The sequence below is a fragment of the Schistocerca nitens genome, chromosome 1 (genome assembly GCF_023898315.1).
Source record: "Schistocerca nitens isolate TAMUIC-IGC-003100 chromosome 1, iqSchNite1.1, whole genome shotgun sequence".
In the NCBI taxonomy this organism is placed as follows: domain Eukaryota; kingdom Metazoa; phylum Arthropoda; class Insecta; order Orthoptera; family Acrididae; genus Schistocerca; species Schistocerca nitens.
The window spans coordinates 1,169,366,274-1,169,384,251 of NC_064614.1; the positions used below are offsets into that span (position 1 = coordinate 1,169,366,274).

General features: G+C 52.6%; 1 protein-coding gene across 1 annotated transcript in view; it reads right to left on the bottom strand.

Moving 5' to 3' along the window:
- Window positions 1–1,771: 1,771 nt before the first annotated feature.
- LOC126238921 (uncharacterized) overlaps window positions 1,772–17,978 on the bottom strand; it is a 143,444-nt gene continuing 127,237 nt past the window's right edge. Inside the window, exon 5 of the mRNA XM_049947821.1 lies at window positions 1,772–1,896. The gene's annotated coding sequence lies outside the window, so the exon portion shown is untranslated. The remainder of the gene's footprint in view (window positions 1,897–17,978) is intronic.

A 17,978-nucleotide genomic window follows, 5' to 3' on the forward strand; every position in this document is an offset into this window, starting at 1 on the left:
TAACATTTCCGAAATTGTACTTAACTGGATTTTCAGTGTGTGGAGGTGCGCCATCGTGCAAAAAAATGAGCCCACCCACTCATCCACGCTGTTTGAGAGCTGGAACGACGTGGTAGCGCCAAAGAGATTCATAGCGCTTACCAGTGACTGTACAGGTAACAGGACCGGAAGCACCTGTCTCCTCGAAAAAATATGGCCCTATGATAAATGTTGCCGTAAACCTGCACCACACAGAGACCTTTTCTGGATAATCTGGTACTGGTTGATTTGAGTGTGGATTTTCCATTGCCCATATTAGACAGTTCTGTGCATTGACATACCATATCAGATGGAAGTGGGCTTGGTCTGTCCACAAAATCTTCCAATGCCATTCATTGTCCACTTCCTACGAGCAAGAAATTCTAAACCAAAGCTCTCTCTTACTGGCGGGACAACAGTAGGTCAACAGCAAGCAACTCGTGCTCATGGGTTATTTCTAATGGATAGCAAAGATGGTTGTTTCGTAGGATGTTACCTACCGTGCTCATGGGTATGTCAATGTTCGGGCAAATCTCCGTGCACTACACGTTTGCACATCACCACTCGTCTCCTCCTGCATTGCTGTAGCCACTGCTTGCACTGACGTTGAATCAATTCGTTTCCTCCCTCTACCAGGTTGCACACCAAAGAAAAAAAAACTTTTCGAATTCCCGCAGACCCACGGCAGTCATCGGAACAACGCCTTTTTTCAAGCACTTCAGTGTCCAGAACTTCTGCAGAGCGATGTGTAATACACATCTCCAAGCAGAGTGCGATCCTGTATTGAGACAGTCGTAGCGAACGTCGCAGACGTGAAAGGAGGAAAAGCCGTGTACCCAGCGTGTCTATATCAACTTCAATGTCTCCTGCGCATGATAAGTGTTTTCACTGACGCATTCAGACACATACAGAGCCATGTATTGATCAGTTTTCCCACTTTCCCCCTTTTCCCCTTTCCCCCTTCTCTTATTATATTCTTTAGCAATTTGACGTCATTCTGAGCATGGGGTTATTTTTACAAAGTTTTAAAAGCTTAACTTAATTATAATCACCCTGTACATACACCTGTCGTTCTAAGTGATATTAATAACACTCACAAAGAAGCCTAGTGACAAAATTTCCACTCGACTTCTTTCTCTTCATTCATACGCAGAGTAGTGTCAATAGCATGTATTAATGGGGCCAAATGTGGTTGTTGGTGAGGTAGTATAATCTTCTGGAAACCAAACAGCGGAGTTACTCAATTAGAGAATCAGTCAACTCATCAACAGGTGGGAGACATACGTCTTTTATATTCTTGTAGTGGTAATAATTTTAACTTTATGAGCAATAGCCACATGCAGTGAGGCCTGGAAGTTTATTAAATAAAACAGCAGTGTGAAGATTAATGGTTTCAATTAGAAATTGCTTAAATCTTGCATCCTTTCATAATCGTTGGTAAATTTGTGCATTTTTAAGAACAACCATGTATGTACACAAGTACTCTTGAAAATTGTAGATCCTGTTAGAATTTCTTGGAAACTGTTGCCTCATTATTGTTGTATAATCTTTGAATCCTAAGCTGTGGAGTTCTTGCTGAAGATTTCTTCTTCACATTGTATGCACCTATGAGCAAGAACTGGAAGAAGACCTCACCAGGAGGCAGAAAAAACACAGCTGAACATTGTGCAATAATATTTCAGTAGCAAGACACAAAAACTCTTAACATTAATTGTTATATGACATACACATAGGTATTGTATTTTGGTACTACATCTCATATAATAACAGACACTCCTTAGATTGTGTTGTATAATTTAGGACACATACTTAGTACATTTTAAAACAAGGAGTCCATTGATAATACATACTTTTAAAAGAGTTGCTTCAATCCCATTCCTGAAAAAATAAGGAAAGCAATATACATATATAAAGTCAACAACTTGTGTATTAAGTAAATATGAACATACAAACATAAATGGTAAATGTACATGAGAATAATATACACTGCCGACTAAAATGGAGAATCCAAAGGACATGATATGACGTGGGTATTAAGTAAATATCAATATAAAAACATAAATGGTAAATGAACGTGAGAATAATATACACTGCCCAACAAAAGTCCAGGATCCAGAAAACATGATATGATGTCCCTGTAACTGTGTAGAGTACACAACAACAGTAGCTATGTACATCATTTAGAGTTGCAATTTTCTGTGGCAGGTAGAATGGTCAACAGAGTTCATTAGTGTTGTTCGTGTTTGGTGTTGTTACCTGTTGTGGGAGGTATACAAGGGGCGAGAAAAGCGTCAGACGTCGAGTGGCCACTGTGTTTGCAACAACACACCATTGTCCAGGCATAACAACCCGTGAACATGCAGGCGAGCAAGCTACCTATGAGATACTGCTGACAGGTCTGGAGTATTACTCCCCCCAGGGGCTCAGCATTCATTTGCTGAGTACGGGCATGGCGACCCCGGGGTCCTGAGCTGGGGACTGGTCGGCGCCGCCAGTCTCCTGTCCCCGTAACCCCCGGACATGCTTCAGCGACCACCGTATGGCGCGGCGGTGGAATGTTGTGTGCTGCGGGGAATGGTAATCTTGGCTTGACCGCCTGGATTGCGAGGAAGGACAACCTCTATAAAAACCCCTCAATCTTCCGGTGTGCTCCGCGCCTATGAGATGCATGGCTGTTGAGGTGGAACAGTCGCAAGCGGGAAACCTCTGGGGCACCTGCCACACCCCAGTTGTATAAGGCTTACTCAGGCACGCGGGGCTCTGTCTGAGCGGACCTTTAGTTCCCTAGCTGCTCGTGGGACCGCAATGGACCCTTCGACCTCTACATTTCCCCCTACCAGTGGCTTGGGTGGGCCACTGGTAGGAAAACACACACCATCGAAGAAGCGACTTCGTGCTGCGAGTCCTCCAGCGCCTAGTGTTGATCGAGATTTATCAGACTGTCGTAACAGAGCACATGCTGATAATCAGAATGTGTTTTTGATTATTAAACGGAAGGAGGGTAGCTTTGAGAGGGTTTCTCCCTTTTACATCCACAAGCGTCTTGAGGGAATTGCAGGAACACTTAAATCTGTGAAGCGACTGCGCAATGGGACTCTGTTAGTTGAGACATCTAGTTCCCGTCAAGTCACTTCTCTTCGGAAGGCAACCTGTCTCGGTGAGTACGCTGTCGAGACCGAGCTCCACTCCACTCTGAACTACAGTAAGGGTGTTGTGACATGTCGGGACTTGGTGGATATCCCCACAGACGAGTTAAAATCTGAATGGGCTGATGAAGGTATTGTTGACGTGCAGCACATTATGAAACGAGTCGATGGGAACCTAATCAAATCCGACTCGTTTATTCTCACGTTCAGTTGCCCACGACTCCCAGAGCATGTTAAAGCGGGGTTCTTACGTGTACCAGTAAGGCCATATTTCCCCAACCCAATGCGCTGTTTTAAATGTCAGCGCTTTGGGCATATTACGTTGGGGTGCAATGGGATAGCCACTTGTGGTAAATGTGGTCAGCCTGCCCATGAAGGAGCCGATTGTTCATCGCCTGTGAAGTGCGTGAATTGCTCTGGGAGTCACCCTGTCTGGAGCCGGGTCTGCCCCATCTATCTCGACGAACGGAAGATCCAGGAGATCAAAACATCTAAGCGTATCCCCTATGGTGAGGCCAAGAAGCTCTTTAAGGCCATGCAACCTCCTGTGTTTACGACATCTTTCGCTTCCGCTCTGAAAAAACCGGTACAAATGGCCACTGTTGCTACGCAAACGGAGGTTGCTAGTGTTAGCACTAATACCTGCGTTTGCCAGTGCACTTGTGCTGCTGCGGTTGTTTTGCAACCTGCGGCTCTCCCCGCAACGTCGGACAAGGCCGTGGTTGCTGACATTGGGGTACTTCCTGCCTCTTCCCATATCGCGCCTTCTGCCCAGGCGGGTACAGCTCCACCTGCTGCCAAGGCTCTGCCTTCTAAGCCCCCCAAGACAAAGACGTCGAAGGTGAAGGTTTTGCCACCTGAGGAGACTGGTCAGGGTCGGTCCGATGACGAGGCCATCGTACTGTCTGACATCTCCCGTGGGTCGTCATCGGAGCTGATGGACATTGATGTCGACCGGGGGGGGATCTTCTCGCCCCAGGAATAAATCTCTGGCCAGTACGGGCTCTCCTCCAAAACACGGAGGCAGGGTGAAAGTTCAGCCACCCTGATCACTGGCTCCCATATTACAGTGGAACCTGAATGGGTTCAGGACGCATGTGGCCGAATTACACCTCCTTGTACGAGAGTGCCCTTTGTGCTTATGCCTCCAAGAGACACATTTTCGGGCCACTGATGCTCCTTCTTTACGGGGCTATTCCGTATATCGGAAAGATGATCTGATGAGGGAAAGGGCAAAGGGTGGTGTAGCGGTTTTTGTCCGTGACGTGCACCCCTCATCTGAGCTCCCTCTCGTTACAGACTTGCAAGCAGTTGCAGTTGATGTTCTTGTGGGTCGGAAGCTCACAGTCTGTTCACTTTACTTACCACCTCAGGATGCGATAGACTCTGAGGCTCTCACAGACCTTATTAGCCAACTCCCCCGCCCATTTCTTCTTCTGGGGGACTTCAATGCTCATAATGTCTTATGGGGCTCTTCGACTACTTGCCCCAGGGGTCGCATTCTGGAAAACCTCATGATGTCTGAAGAACTGTGCATCCTCAACTCTGGTGCTCCCACTCATTTCTGTACTGCTTCTGGGTCATCATCAGCTATTGACCTTTCCTTTTGCTCTCCAGCACTCGTGGATTCTGCTCTGTGGGAGGTTGCTGCAGACCTCCATTCTAGTGACCACTTCCCCCTTTGGATTCGCCTCCTGGCTGAGGCTGTGGCATTATCAGTGCCGCCCCGGTGGCACCTCTGCAGAGCTGACTGGACATTCAGCCAACTGGCTGTTTTGGAACATCGTGCCAGCGTCCACGAATGGGTAGATCATGTTACAGCCGTGATCTCCCATGCTACTGAATTGTCAATCCCACGGTCATTCGGTCATCCCAAGAGGCGTCCTGTCCCTTGGTGGACCACTGAGTGCCGCTCAGCCATCCGAGCCCGCCGTGCAGCTCTGCGCCGCTTCAAGTGCCGTCCCTCAGCTGACAATCTTGCGGCCTTTCGGGTGGCAAGGGCCCAAGCGCGGCGAGTGATTAAAGAGAGCAAACGACGGTCATGGCAGTCGTTCTTGAACTCCATCTCCCGTTCCACTAATTCTACGAAAGTATGGGAAGCCATCAGGAGGCTTTCCGGGAAACTCGGCCAGCTACCTGTCACAGCATTGCTGCATCAGGGAAGTCTCCTCACGGCGCCGAAAGACATTGCCCAGACACTGGCTATGCATTTTGCGGAATCTACCGCTACTGTTAACTGTGATCCAGCTTTCTGCCGCTACCGCACTGCCATCGAGAGGGGTCACTTGGACTTCCGGTCTCCAAATTCTGAACCCTACAACTGCCCCTTCACAATGTGGGAACTGGATTCGGCGCTGTCTGAGGCTCATGATACTGCGCCTGGCCATGATCAAATCCGGTACAGCATGCTGCAGCACTTGTTACTGCCTTCCAAGGAAGTTCTCCTGATTTTTTTAAATATGATATGGTTATCTGGCACGTACCCTGACTCGTGGAGGGAGGCGATTTTGATCCCCCTCCTCAAACCGGGGAAGGACCGAACGCATCCCAGTAGTTATCGGAGTATTGCTTTGACGAGCTGTGTCGGGAAGACGTTGGAACGCATGGTCAACCGTCGCCTGGTTTGGCTGATCGAGACCAGGCAGCTCCTTAGCCCCTCTCAGTGTGGCTTTCGGAGATGTCGTTCCACTATCGACAACTTGACCCTGCTTGAGGCGGCCATCCAGCAGGCCTTCCTGCGTAACCAGCATTGTCTAGGTGTCTTCTTTGACATTCATAAGGCGTATGACACTACTTGGCGCCGCCATATCCTCCATCAACTCCATGAGTGGGGCTTTCGTGGCCGTCTCCCCATCTTCATTCGGTCCTTTCTTTCCCACCGCCTCTTTCGATATAGGGTTGGCAATGTGCTATCTGATTTGTATGTGCAGGAGAATGGTGTTCCTCAGGGAAGCGTTTTAAGTGTCACCCTCTTTGCCGTCGCCATTAACAGTATCACGTCCACTGTCCGGAGTCCTGCCCAATGCTCCTTGTTTGTGGACGATTTTGCTGTTTTCTGTTCTTCCTCCAGTCTTGTCACTGCTAGTCGGCAGTTGCAGCTTACGATACAGCGATTAGAGGCATGGACTGCGAAGACGGGTTTTACCTTTTCTGCAGACAAATGTGTGTGTGTTCACTTTAATTGTTCTCGACGTCTTTTTACCTCCCCTGAATTGCGTCTGAGGGACACCATTCTTCCTTTTAGAGACACTGTGAGGTTCCAGGGCCTCACTTTTGATTCCAAGTTGTCGTGGTTGCCACACCTTAAAGACCTCAAGGTGCGGGCCCTGAAAGCACTGAATATTTTGAAGTGTCTGAGCCATCGGTCCTGGGGAGCAGATCGGGCGCGTCTGCTGCAGTTTTATAGGGCTTTCGTCCGATCGCGTCTTGACTATGGTTGCACCGTGTATGGGTCAGCAAGGCCTTCGTATCTGAAGATTCTTGACGCAGTACACCATGAGGGTATCAGGCTGGCCACTGGTGCCTTCCGTACCAGTCCCATCCCCAGCCTGTGTGCTGAGGCAGGGGAACCGCCGCTCGCCATGCGGCGGAAACTCCTCATAGTGCGACGGGTGTGTCACTTCCTTGCCTGTCCTACCTCCCCTGCGTACCCTATCGTTGCCCGACCGCCTATGGAACGTCTCTTTTCCAGTCGTCCCAGGGCAACGAGACCATTTGGGATTCGTGCCAAGCATTTGCTTGCGTTCCTTGGTGTCGAGCGTGTGGCCCCGCAACGACAAGGTTTTACTCGCCTGCCTCCCTGGTTGCTCCAGAGGCCCAGCGTCCTTTTAGAATTGTCGGAGTACCAGAGGAGCTGCACTCATGCGTTTGTTTTTACCTCCTTATTTTATGATATTTTAACCCAGCATCCCGACCATGTACCAGTATTTACGGATGGCTCTAAACAGGGGGACTCTGTTGGTTGTGCTGTTGTTTTTCCTCATCGAGTCGTCAAGTTACGGCTTCCTGCGGCGTTTACAATCTTTGATGCCGAATTGTTTGCAATCTTGCGGGCATTGGAGCAGATGAGATGTGTTCCCAGTCTTAAGTTCCTCATCTGTTCTGACTCCCTGAGTGCCCTTCAGACCATGCAACACTTGTACCCAGCGGATACGGTCGTCCACAACATCCATGATGTCCTACTCCACCTGCAACGGCAGGGGAAGGAGGTTTCCTTCTGCTGGGTGCCGGGGCACGTGGGTATTAGGGGAAACGAACTGGCGGATGTGGCTGCCAAAGATGCATGTTCCCTCCCTCACGTGGTTGCATGTGCCGTCCCCCTCCGTGCTGTTACCTCCCTCCTGCGTTTTCGCGTTCTGCGTCAGTGGGAAGAGGAGTGGCTGGCAGTCGGTGAAAATAAGCTGCGTCTGGTCAAGGCCACCACGCGGCCATGGCGTACGTCCTACCAGTCATGCAGGCGGGATGAGGTTCTCCTCACTCGCCTCCGCATCGGGCACAGTCCCTTCACGCATGGTTTTTTACTCTGGCGGAAGGACACCCCAATCTGCAGTGCTTGTGGCGTCCAGATTACTGTCCGCCACATTTTACTTGACTGTGTTTTATTCTCTGACCAGAGGGCGGCGGTTTCTTTGCCCCCGGATTTGCCCTCTATTTTACAAGATGACGCAACGACCGTAGTTAAGGTCTTACGGTTTTGTGTCCTGTCCAATTTGTTGCCTCGGATTTTAGGGAGAGGGTTTTAATGTGCTGCTAGGTGACTGGCTCACTCAGGTTTTAGGTAAGAGGTCAGCCAGTCACGATTACCTCTGTATGTGAGGATTTGAAACTGCGTCACATCTGTGTCTTTTAGCAGTTCTCCTTGTTCGCTGTCCGTCTTAGTCCCTTCACTGCATGTGTTCCTGTTTTTATGCGTTTGGGCGCTGATGACCCCGCTGTTTAGCGCCCGTAAACCTCAAACACACATACTCTGGAGTATTACTGCCACGTCAGTTCACCACAGTAGCCAGTTTATATTGTTGATTCCATGGCCCTTCACTGCACTTTCTTTGCAACAGTGACTGAAGGTGGGAGCCTGTCACAAAGAACTGGGCAGAGCAAGCACAAATACTCGCCAGTCCTCGACAATTGCTGACATCAGCACTTAGTCAGCACCATCTGAAAGTTACATTTGGGCTGCGCAGCTTCAGTATGTAGCTGCATCAACTGCCACTGGTAGTTCACAAGCCACTGCTAGGCATAATAGTTTCAGGGCTACAACCAATGCCACTAAGAGGGGTCCAACTTACGGACGACTACAAGGAGTCCCAGGTTCAAAACCTGTTGATACCACATGGCTGACCTAATGCTGGAGTTTGTGGCTGCCCACCAAAGGTGCCTCCCGGCTGCCAGATGTACGATATCTTTCATCTGCAAAGCCATACCGGACACAGTCACTTCACTGAAACAGCCACCAGCCACACCCCTGAAAGTCCACACTCCCAAAAGCAGAGCTCCCCATTATTTGCTGGACTGACGTAGCAACTACTGTCTGGGAGTCTACAAGCACTAGTGGACGATGCCCTCATCCTCTGTACCAGTGTCGCACTGAATAGAGAATGTTATTCTGCATGCTAGGAGCTAAAGCGCATTTTAATTCTCGAAACGAGGGCAAATCTCGTCTCAACCTGCTGCACTGACACGATGTCTGGCTTTAAACACCATGTCTCAGACATCTCGTCCTCAGTGTACCGTCATTCCGTGCACGTCACCGATACCGGTGGAATGATGGTCTCACTGGTCACAGGTTAACTGTGTTGGTGAACGGTGATGTGCTGTTTGCTGCCTGTTTGAGCACTACATCCGCATGCTAGCTGTGGGTGGACCTCATACGTCTATGGTGCCGCCACCGACGAGTCACCGCCGTGACTGGTTGGTAGAAGATGCTGTCCTACTGGGTCTGGTTTGAACTGACTGATTGCACACTGCCATCTCCCACTTGCCTGCTGGACGTCTGAATACCACCTCCTGGCTCTACATGCACTGGGTTCCTCTTCTGCTTTCATGAATGTTGCAATGAGGAAGACGCCGTGTTTGCAGGTCTAAGCACACGCCTGCCCTCAGGGGCGCTGAGGCCTGCCACATCCCAAGAGTCACGCGTCCAGCCACCACCCACTGCTGTCCACTACCGCAACCCGTGCTGCCTCTCCGTCAACCAGTGCACCTGACCTGGCACAAGCTATGCAAGCTACCAGACTTTTGTGTCTAGCATTCCTCACTGAGACCTGAGCGAGCAGCCTACTTTGCATCCTGGTGCTCCACAAGACAATATACAATGTAGTGATCACATTGTAAGATGTCGTGGTCTCCTGACCTTTATTATTTACATATTCTGCCCACACAATCATATTCCGCTCATCCCCCCTGCGGGTTCGGGGGTTAGAATAGGCCCGCGGTATTCCTGCCTGTCGTAAGAGGCGACTAAAAGGAGTCTCACATGTTTCGGCGTTATATGATGGTCCCCTCTCGGGTTTGACCTCCATCTTTCTAAATTATTCCGAAGAGCGAGCCAATTGGGGAAGGGCGCCTTACATGGTGCGCTGTATCCGTCGTGCGTTTAGACCTTTAGCCGGCTTTTTCGTCGTTGCACTGGTGTCCCGCTCGTTTTCCATCTCTTGGGCGAGGATACGTCCCTGGGTGCGATTCCCACGCTGCAATCTGCAGTGTTTCTTTTACCTGCGACGACGACCTTGGACAGTTTTGCACCTAAGATCCAGCACGGTAGCCAGCCCGTTGTGGTGGGGCCGCCATGTACCCTCTTGGTTGTAGCCCCCTGACAACACAGGGATCGCTCTACTGATGCCTGCGCCGTTAACTCCCCACGTATGCCAAGGAGTAGATGCCCATCTCCTTGGGGCATCAGGACTCCCGGCAATGGCCGTCCTGCCAGTTGGCTATTGCTGCGGCTGGGTGGCGCCCGTGGGGAGGGCCCTTGGTCGGAGTAGGTGGCATCAGGGCGGATGACCCGCAATGAAGCGTGGTGCATCATCTCTCGCTGGTGGGCCTCCACCAGCAGTCTCTAAGCGATCGAGGTCTAACCTCAACGGCAGGAAGTACGAACCACGATCATTTCCCTCCCTGGCCACTCCATGGGAGGAACGTATGGCAAAAGAAGTCGGTGGAGACTATTCCCCCCGGTTCCTTGTGTGTACGCGAGTTGATGGGGAATCGTTTATGTCAACCAAGCCCCAGTTTTTTGTGGAGCATTTAGAGGACAAGATCGGGGAGGTGGAGGGCTTGTCCAAGATGCGCTGTGGGTCTGTGCTCATCCAAACGGCATCCTCTGCCCAGTCACGGCGGTTGCTCAATTGTGACAAGTTGGGGGATATTTCAGTTAGCATCACGCCGCATAAGAGTCTCAACATGGTCCAGGGTATTATATTCCACAGGGATCTTCTTCTGCAGGCCGACGATGAATTACGCGCCAACCTCGAACGACGAGGTGTTCACTTCGTCCGGCGCGTCCATCGGGGTCCGAGGGATAATCAGGTAGCCACCGGTGCCTTCATCTTGGCCTTTGAGGGTGATGTATTACCCAAAAAGGTTTAGGTGATGGTTTACCGTTGTGATGTGAAGCCATATCCCTCCTCCGATGCGGTGTTTTAAATGCTGGAAGTTCGGGCACATGTCATCTCGCTGTACTTCCAGCATCACGTGTCGGGATTGTGGACGTCCTTCGCATCCTGATACTCCATGTGCCCCGCCTCCCATCTGTGTTAACTGCGGAGAACACCATTCCCCCTGCTCGCCGGACTGTCGGATCTTCCAGAAGGAAAGGAAGATAATGGGATATAAGACCCTGGACCGCCTGACCTACACCGAGGCAAGGCGGAAGTTTGAACGGCTACATCCTGTGCCCATGCCGTCCACCTATGCTGCTGCTGCAACTCCTGTTCGAACCTCTTCAGTGTCGTCCCCAACAGTTCGGACTCAGCTCTGTCAGAATTCACCGGCCCCCTTGGTTGTGGGGGGCACTTCACTCCCTGTTGCTCCTGCTCCATCTACTTCAGGAGCAACACCACCACAATCACCAGGGACATCTGTTCCCCCTTCCAGCGTCACAAGCGACATCCCTCCATAGACCACCTTATCGCCTTCAAACGGCTGCGTGCGCGGGCCCGCCTCCTTATCCGCCAAGGCAAGAAGGATTGCTGGGAGCAGTATATGTCCACCATTGGTCCCCATGTCACTCCATCGCAGGTCTGGGCCAAGATTCGACGCGTCTTCGGCTATCGGACCTCTGCCAGCGTCCTTGCGCTCTCCCTGAATGGAGCAGTTTGTACTGACTCCGACGTCATTGCAAACCGCTTAGCAGAGCATTTCGCTATGAGTTCCGATTCTGCGAATTACCCCCAGGCCTTCCGCTCCATTAAAGGGCGGATGGAACGTCGGAGCCTTTCTTTTCTTACCCACACTTCTGAATCCTACAATGCTCCATTCAGTGAGTGGGAAATTTCACACTGCCCTTGCCGCTTGCCCTGATACCGCTCCCGGGCCAGATCGCATCCACTGTCAGAAGCTGAAACACCTTTCAGTGGACTGCAAGCGACGCCTCCTCGACCTTTACAACCGTCTCTGGGTCGAGGGTGAGTTTCCGTTGCAATGGCGGGAAAGCATTGTCATCTCCGTTTTGAAACCGGGCAAGAGCCGTTTGGAGGGGGACAGCTACCGCCCCATTAGCCTCACCAACGTTCTTTCCAAGCTTCTCGAACGGATGGTGAGCCAGCGCTTCAATTGGGTACTTGAGTCTCGGGGCTTTCTGGCTCCGTCTCAGGGTGTGTTCCGTAAAGGCCGCTCCGCCGCCGACAATCTGGTGAGCCTGGAGTCGGCCATCCGTACTGCCTTTGCCCGCCGTCAGCACATGGTCGCTGTCTTTTTCGACATGCGTAAGGCGTACGATACGACATGGCGTCATCACATCCTTTCTACGCTTCATGAATGGGGTCTTCGGGGCCCTCTGCCGATCTTTATCCGCAATTTCCTGTCGTATCGTACCTTCCGCGTGCAAGTCGCGGCCTCGTATAGTTAGTTCCTCCCACGTCCAGGAGAACGGCGTGCCACAGGGTTCTGTTTTAAGTGTCTGCCTGTTTTTAATAGCCACTAACGGGCTCGCTGAGGCCGTAGGAAATTCTGTCTCCGATTCCCTGTTTGCTGACGACTTCTGCCTTTACTACACCTCTACTGGCATTCCAGCTGTTGAACGTCAGTTACAGGGCGCTATCCGCAAGGCGCAGTCTTGGGCTGTAGCTCATGGGTTCCATTTTTCGGCAGCCAAGACCTGCGTTATGCATTTCTGCCGCCGACGTACTGTCCACCCGGAGCCGCGGCTTTATCTTGCCGGCGAACTTCTTTCAGTAGTTGAATCACACAGGTTTTTGGGGGTGGTTTTCAATGCCCGGTTGACTTGGCTGCCTCACATTCGGCAGCTTAAACAGGCGTGTTGGCGGCATCTAAACGCTCTGAGATGCTTGGGCCACACCCGCTGGGGCGCCGACCGATCTACCGTGTTGCGGCTCTACCAGGCGTTAATTCAGTCTCGTCTGGAATATGGGAGCCTGGCTTATGGCTCAGCATCCCCATCTGCGTTGCGGGTGCTGACCCAATTCTCCACAGCGGGATACGCCTTGCCACTGGTTCTTTCCGCACCAGCCCTGTGGACAGCATACTAGTGGAGGCAGATGTCCCTCCACTGCAGTTCCGACACCAACAATTACTGGCTGCTTGTGCTGCCCATGTTTTTAGCTTGCCTGGGCATTCAAATTACCGTGTCCTGTTCCCGCAGTCAGTCGACCATCTGCCAGAACGTCGGCCCCGGTCGGGTTGTCCGATCGCCGTACGCGTCAAAGATTTCCTCTCTGGGCTTGGGTTTTTCCCTGTTCCACCTCCTTCCCGGGCACCTCTGCGCACGCCCCCATGGTGTTTTCCTCGCCCTTGCCTTCGGCTAGACTTGGCACAGGGCCCAAAGTACTCAGTCCCTCCAGAGGCCTTCCGCCGCCGCTTTTATTCCATCCTGGCCACGTATCACGGCTCTGGCATTGTTTACACTGACGGCTCGATGGTTGCTGGTCGAGTCGGTTATGCGCTCACTCTTGGGGACCATTCCGAACAACGTTCCTTGCCGGCTGGCTGCAGCGTTTACATTGCTGAGCTGGTCGCCATCTTTCGTGCCCTAGAGTATATCCGCTCCTGCTCAGGTGAGTCCTTCGGTATCTGTAGCGATTCCCTGAGCGGTTTACGAGCTCTCGGCCAGTGTTTTCCTCGTTCTCTGCTGGTGATGGCTATCCATGAGTCCCTGCATATCTTGCGCGTTGCGGCCGCTCTGTGTGTGGACCCCTGGTCATGTCTCCCCCTGCGGGTTCGGGGGTAAGAATAGGCCCGCGGTATTCCTGCCTGTCGTAAGAGGCGACTAAAAGGAGTCTCAAATGTTTCGGCCTTAATGTGATGGTCCCCATTAGGGTTTGACCTCCATTTTTCCAAATTCCACAGAAGTACGAGCCTTTTGGGGAAGGACACCTTACGTGGTGCACCATCAGTCCTCTGTGCCCTACGGCCTTGGCACTCTTGATCGTCTTGGCGTCGTCACTGCACCTTCCATTCGTCATTTTGTGGATACCCCCCTGATGGATTGTGTACGTAACGCCCTTAGTGCGCCACCATCAGCACCCACGATCACTATGGACTACCCATGGCACCCAAAATCCAGCACGGTAGCCAGCCCGTTGTGGTGGGGTCGTCATGTACCCTCTAGGTTGTAGCCCCCTGACAACACAGGGATCGTACTGCCGATGCCTGAGCTGACACCTCCCCACGTAAGCCAAGGAGTCTATGCTCGTCTCTCTGGGGCATCAGGACTCCCGGCAACGGCCATCCTGCCAGGTGGCCTTTGCTGTGGCTGGGTGGCGCCCGTGGGGAGAGCCCCTGGTCGGAGTGGGTGGCATCGGGGCGGATGCCCCGCAATGAAGCGGGTGAAATCTCAATCTGGTGGTCGCCCGTCCGCCAATGTCTCTAAGCGTGGTAAGACAGACTTTAATGCTGTGACCTATAACCCGAAATCGTTCCCTTCCCTAGCCACACCATGGGAGGAACGTCGGGCTGCAGACAGACAGGAGCCGTATTCGCCACGATACCTTGTATGCAGCAGAACTGATGGGGATTCGTTTTTGGGAACTAAGCCTCTTTTCTTTGTGCACAATCTCGAAGATAAGTTCGGGGAAGTGGCGTCTCTTTCCAAAATGAGGAGCGGGGCCATTCTGATACAAGCAGCTTCATCTGCACAGTCCCAGGCATTACTCGCCTGTGAGAAGCTTGGTGACATCCCCGTTACTGTCACTCCCCATAAGTCCTTAAATTTGGTCCAGGAGATTATTTTTCATAAAGATCTTCTGCTACAGTCTGATGACGAGCTACGGGAGAACCTGGCACGACGAGGTGTGCACTTTGTCCGTCGTGTCTTTAGGGGGCCCAAGGATAATAGGGTCGCTACCGGTGCCTTCATCTTGGCCTTTGAGGGTGACTGCTTGCTGAGAAGGTCAAGGTCATGATCTACCGGTGCGATGTCAAGCCCTATGTCCCGCCCTCTATGCGATGCCTCCAGTGTTGGAAGTTCGGACATATGTCCTCCAGATGCACTGCCAGCCCCACGTGTCGTGATTGTGGACGACCTTCCCATCCTAATGCTCCATGTGCTCCGCCTCCCACCTGCGTTAACTGTGGGGAGCATCATTCTCCCTGCTCGCCAGACTGTGCAGTCTATCAACGAGAGCGGAAGATCCAAGAAATTAAGACCTTGGACCGTTTAACTTACCAAGAGGCAAAGAAGAAGCTGGAACGACTCAACCCCACACCTCTGTTGAGGAGTTATGCTACCGTCACACTGCCGCCACCAGCTCCTGCACAGACTCCCTTCTCCGTTGGCCCACAGAGAAATCCAGTAACGTCTGCCCCACCGCTGGGACAGGCCACTCTCTCTTCCACTGCTCCCAAAGCTCCCAGTTTTGGAGCAGTGCGCCCCAAGCAACCGGGGACGTCAGTCCCCACCTCTCAGCCGGAGCGGCGACAGCCCTCTCCGGCTCCTCAGCCGGGGAAGAGACAGCTCTCTCCGGCTGCTCAGCCAGAGACGCAACAGCCTCCTCCGGCCTCACTTGTTCGGAAGGGATCCCTTGGGGGAGTCCCTTCCACGGACTTCTCCAGTGTCTCACAAGACACTAGCCAGTGGCTGAAGCAGCCACCAGCTGCTGGTCGAAGGGCTTCACGCTCTTCCTCTGTTCCTGATAATGCATCAGGAAAGCCCTCCCAGCATGCCAACCCTCCTCCCAAAGACAAGAGAGAGAAGAGGAAGCTCTCCAAGAAGGATAAGGACCCAGTGGTTCCCGCACCAACGCTTCCTGTCAGCTCAGCCTCTGAGGATGAGGTCGAGCTCTTTGCGTCCCCTGATGACCTGGATCTCGCCGTCTCCTCAGAAACGATGGCCGTAGTGATGTCCGTCACTCAGTCGGTGGCAGCATGTGACCCTGCAAAGTAATTTGCCTTTTCAGTGCCTGAATGCCCCTACAGGACACGCTCTGTACAATCCTCCAGTGGAATTGTGGCGGTTATTTTAGCCATCTACCTGAGCTACGTCAGCTTCTAAGCATGACACCTGCTTTATGCATTGCCCTCCAGGAAACCTGGTTCCCGGCAATGCGGACCCCTGTCCTCCGTGGATACCGGCGTATTACTGCAACCGTAGCACTTACAATTGTGTGTCAGGTGGAGCCTGCGTGTATGTCCTTACCTCTGTATATAGTGCTCCTGTGCCCCTTCAAACATCATTGGAAGCTGTGGCTGTCCAGCCAGGTGGTACAGTCTCCCTGACCGAATTGGCTGCACTTGTCGCCCAACTTCCCACGCCTTTTCTTCTCCTTGGGGGTTTTAACGCCCACAATCCCCTGTGGGGTGGATCGAAGATTACTGGCCGAGGCAGAGATGTCGAGAATCTCATCTCCCAACTCGACCTCTGCCTCTTAAACACTGGCGCCGCCACACATTTCAGTGTGGCGCATGGCACGTTCTCGGCCATAGATCTGTCATTGTGCAGCCCAGGGCTTGTCTCATCGGTCCACTGGAGAGTCCACGAGGACTTGTGTGGTAGTGACCATTTTCCGATCTTCCTTTCACTACCACAGCGTCGCTCCCTTGCACGCTCGCCTAGATGGGCATTTAGCAAGGCAAACTGGGACACGTTCTCCTCTGCTGCCACTGTTGAATCTCTCTCCCATGGTACCATCGATGTGGCGGTTGAGACACTGACTGCAGCGATTGTTTCCGCTGCGGAAAGTACCATTCCTCGTTCGGTAGGGTGCCCCCGGCGAAAGTCGGTGCCTTGGTGGTCTCCAGAGGTCGCTGACGCCATTAAAGAACGTCGGCGAGCTCTTCAGCGACATAAGCGGCACCCGTCTTTGGAGAACCTCATTTTATTCAAACGTCTCCGTGCTCAGGTACGGAGGCTTATCAAACGGCGGAAACAGGAGTGCTGGGAGAGGTACGTTTCCAACATTGGTTCCCGTACTTCCCCCTCCCAGGTGTGGATGAAGATTCGGCGCATCTTTGGATTGCAGTACTCTACAGGTGTCCCAGGGCTTACCATCAACGGGGCGATATCCACCGATGCCGATGCAATCGCCGAGCATTTCGCACAGCACTATGTTCGGGCCTCTGCGTCGGGGAATTACCCGCCTGCGTTTCGCGCGCTCAAACGCCGGGAGGAAGGCAAACGGCTTTCTTTCACTTCTCGCCACCCTGAGGCGTACAACGCCCCATTTAGTTTGTGGGAACTCCAGAGCGCCCTGGCACAGTGCCCCGATACAGCCTCTGGGCCAGATGGCATCCACAATCAGATGCTCAAACACCTTTCCCCGGACTGTCAGCGGTGTGTTCTTGCCCTCTTCAACCGCATGTGGGGCGATGGTGTCTTTCCGTCGCAGTGGCGGGAGAGTACCGTCATTCCGGTGCTGAAGCCTGGTAAGGACCCGCTTACTGTGGATAGTTATCGGCCCATCAGCTTAACAAATACTCTGTGCAAGCTGCTGGAACGCATGGTGAGTCGACGGCTGTGTTGGCTGCTCGAGTCTCAGGGTCTTCTGGCTCCGTGCCAGAGCGGCTTCCGTCAGGGCCGTTCCACCGCCGATACTTTGGTCTTCCTTGAGTCTGCAACCCGCACTGCTTTTTCCAGGCGCCAACACCTCGTCTCCGTCTTTTTCGATCTCTCCAGAGTATATGACACGACGTGGCGGCACCATATTCTCGCCACGTTGCACGGGTGGGGTCTCCGGAGGTCTCTCCCCATTTTTATTCAGAATTTTTTATCCGTTCGGACATTCCGCGTTTAGAACGTCGGTTGCAGGGAGCCATCCGCAAGGCGCAGGCGTGGGTCCTCGCCCATGGGTTTCAGTTTTCCCCTGCGAAGACTTGTGTTATGCACTTTTGTCGGCGTCGAACTGTCCATCCCCACCCTGAGCTGTATCTTCGGGATGCCCTCCGCTGCCTGAGCAACACAACTTGGGGTGCAGATCGTAACACGCTGCTGCAGCCCTACAAAGCCCTTGTGCTGTCCCGGCTTGATTATGGGAGTGTGGCGTATAGCTCGGCGTCGCCCTCGGCGTTGCAACTGCTGGACCCCGTTCACCACTGTGAGGTTCGACAGGCGACAGGAGCATTGCGCACCAGTTCTGTTAATAGCCTACTTGCTGAGGCTGGGGTTCCTCCGCTCCACATTCGGCGTCAACAACTCTTAGCCAACTA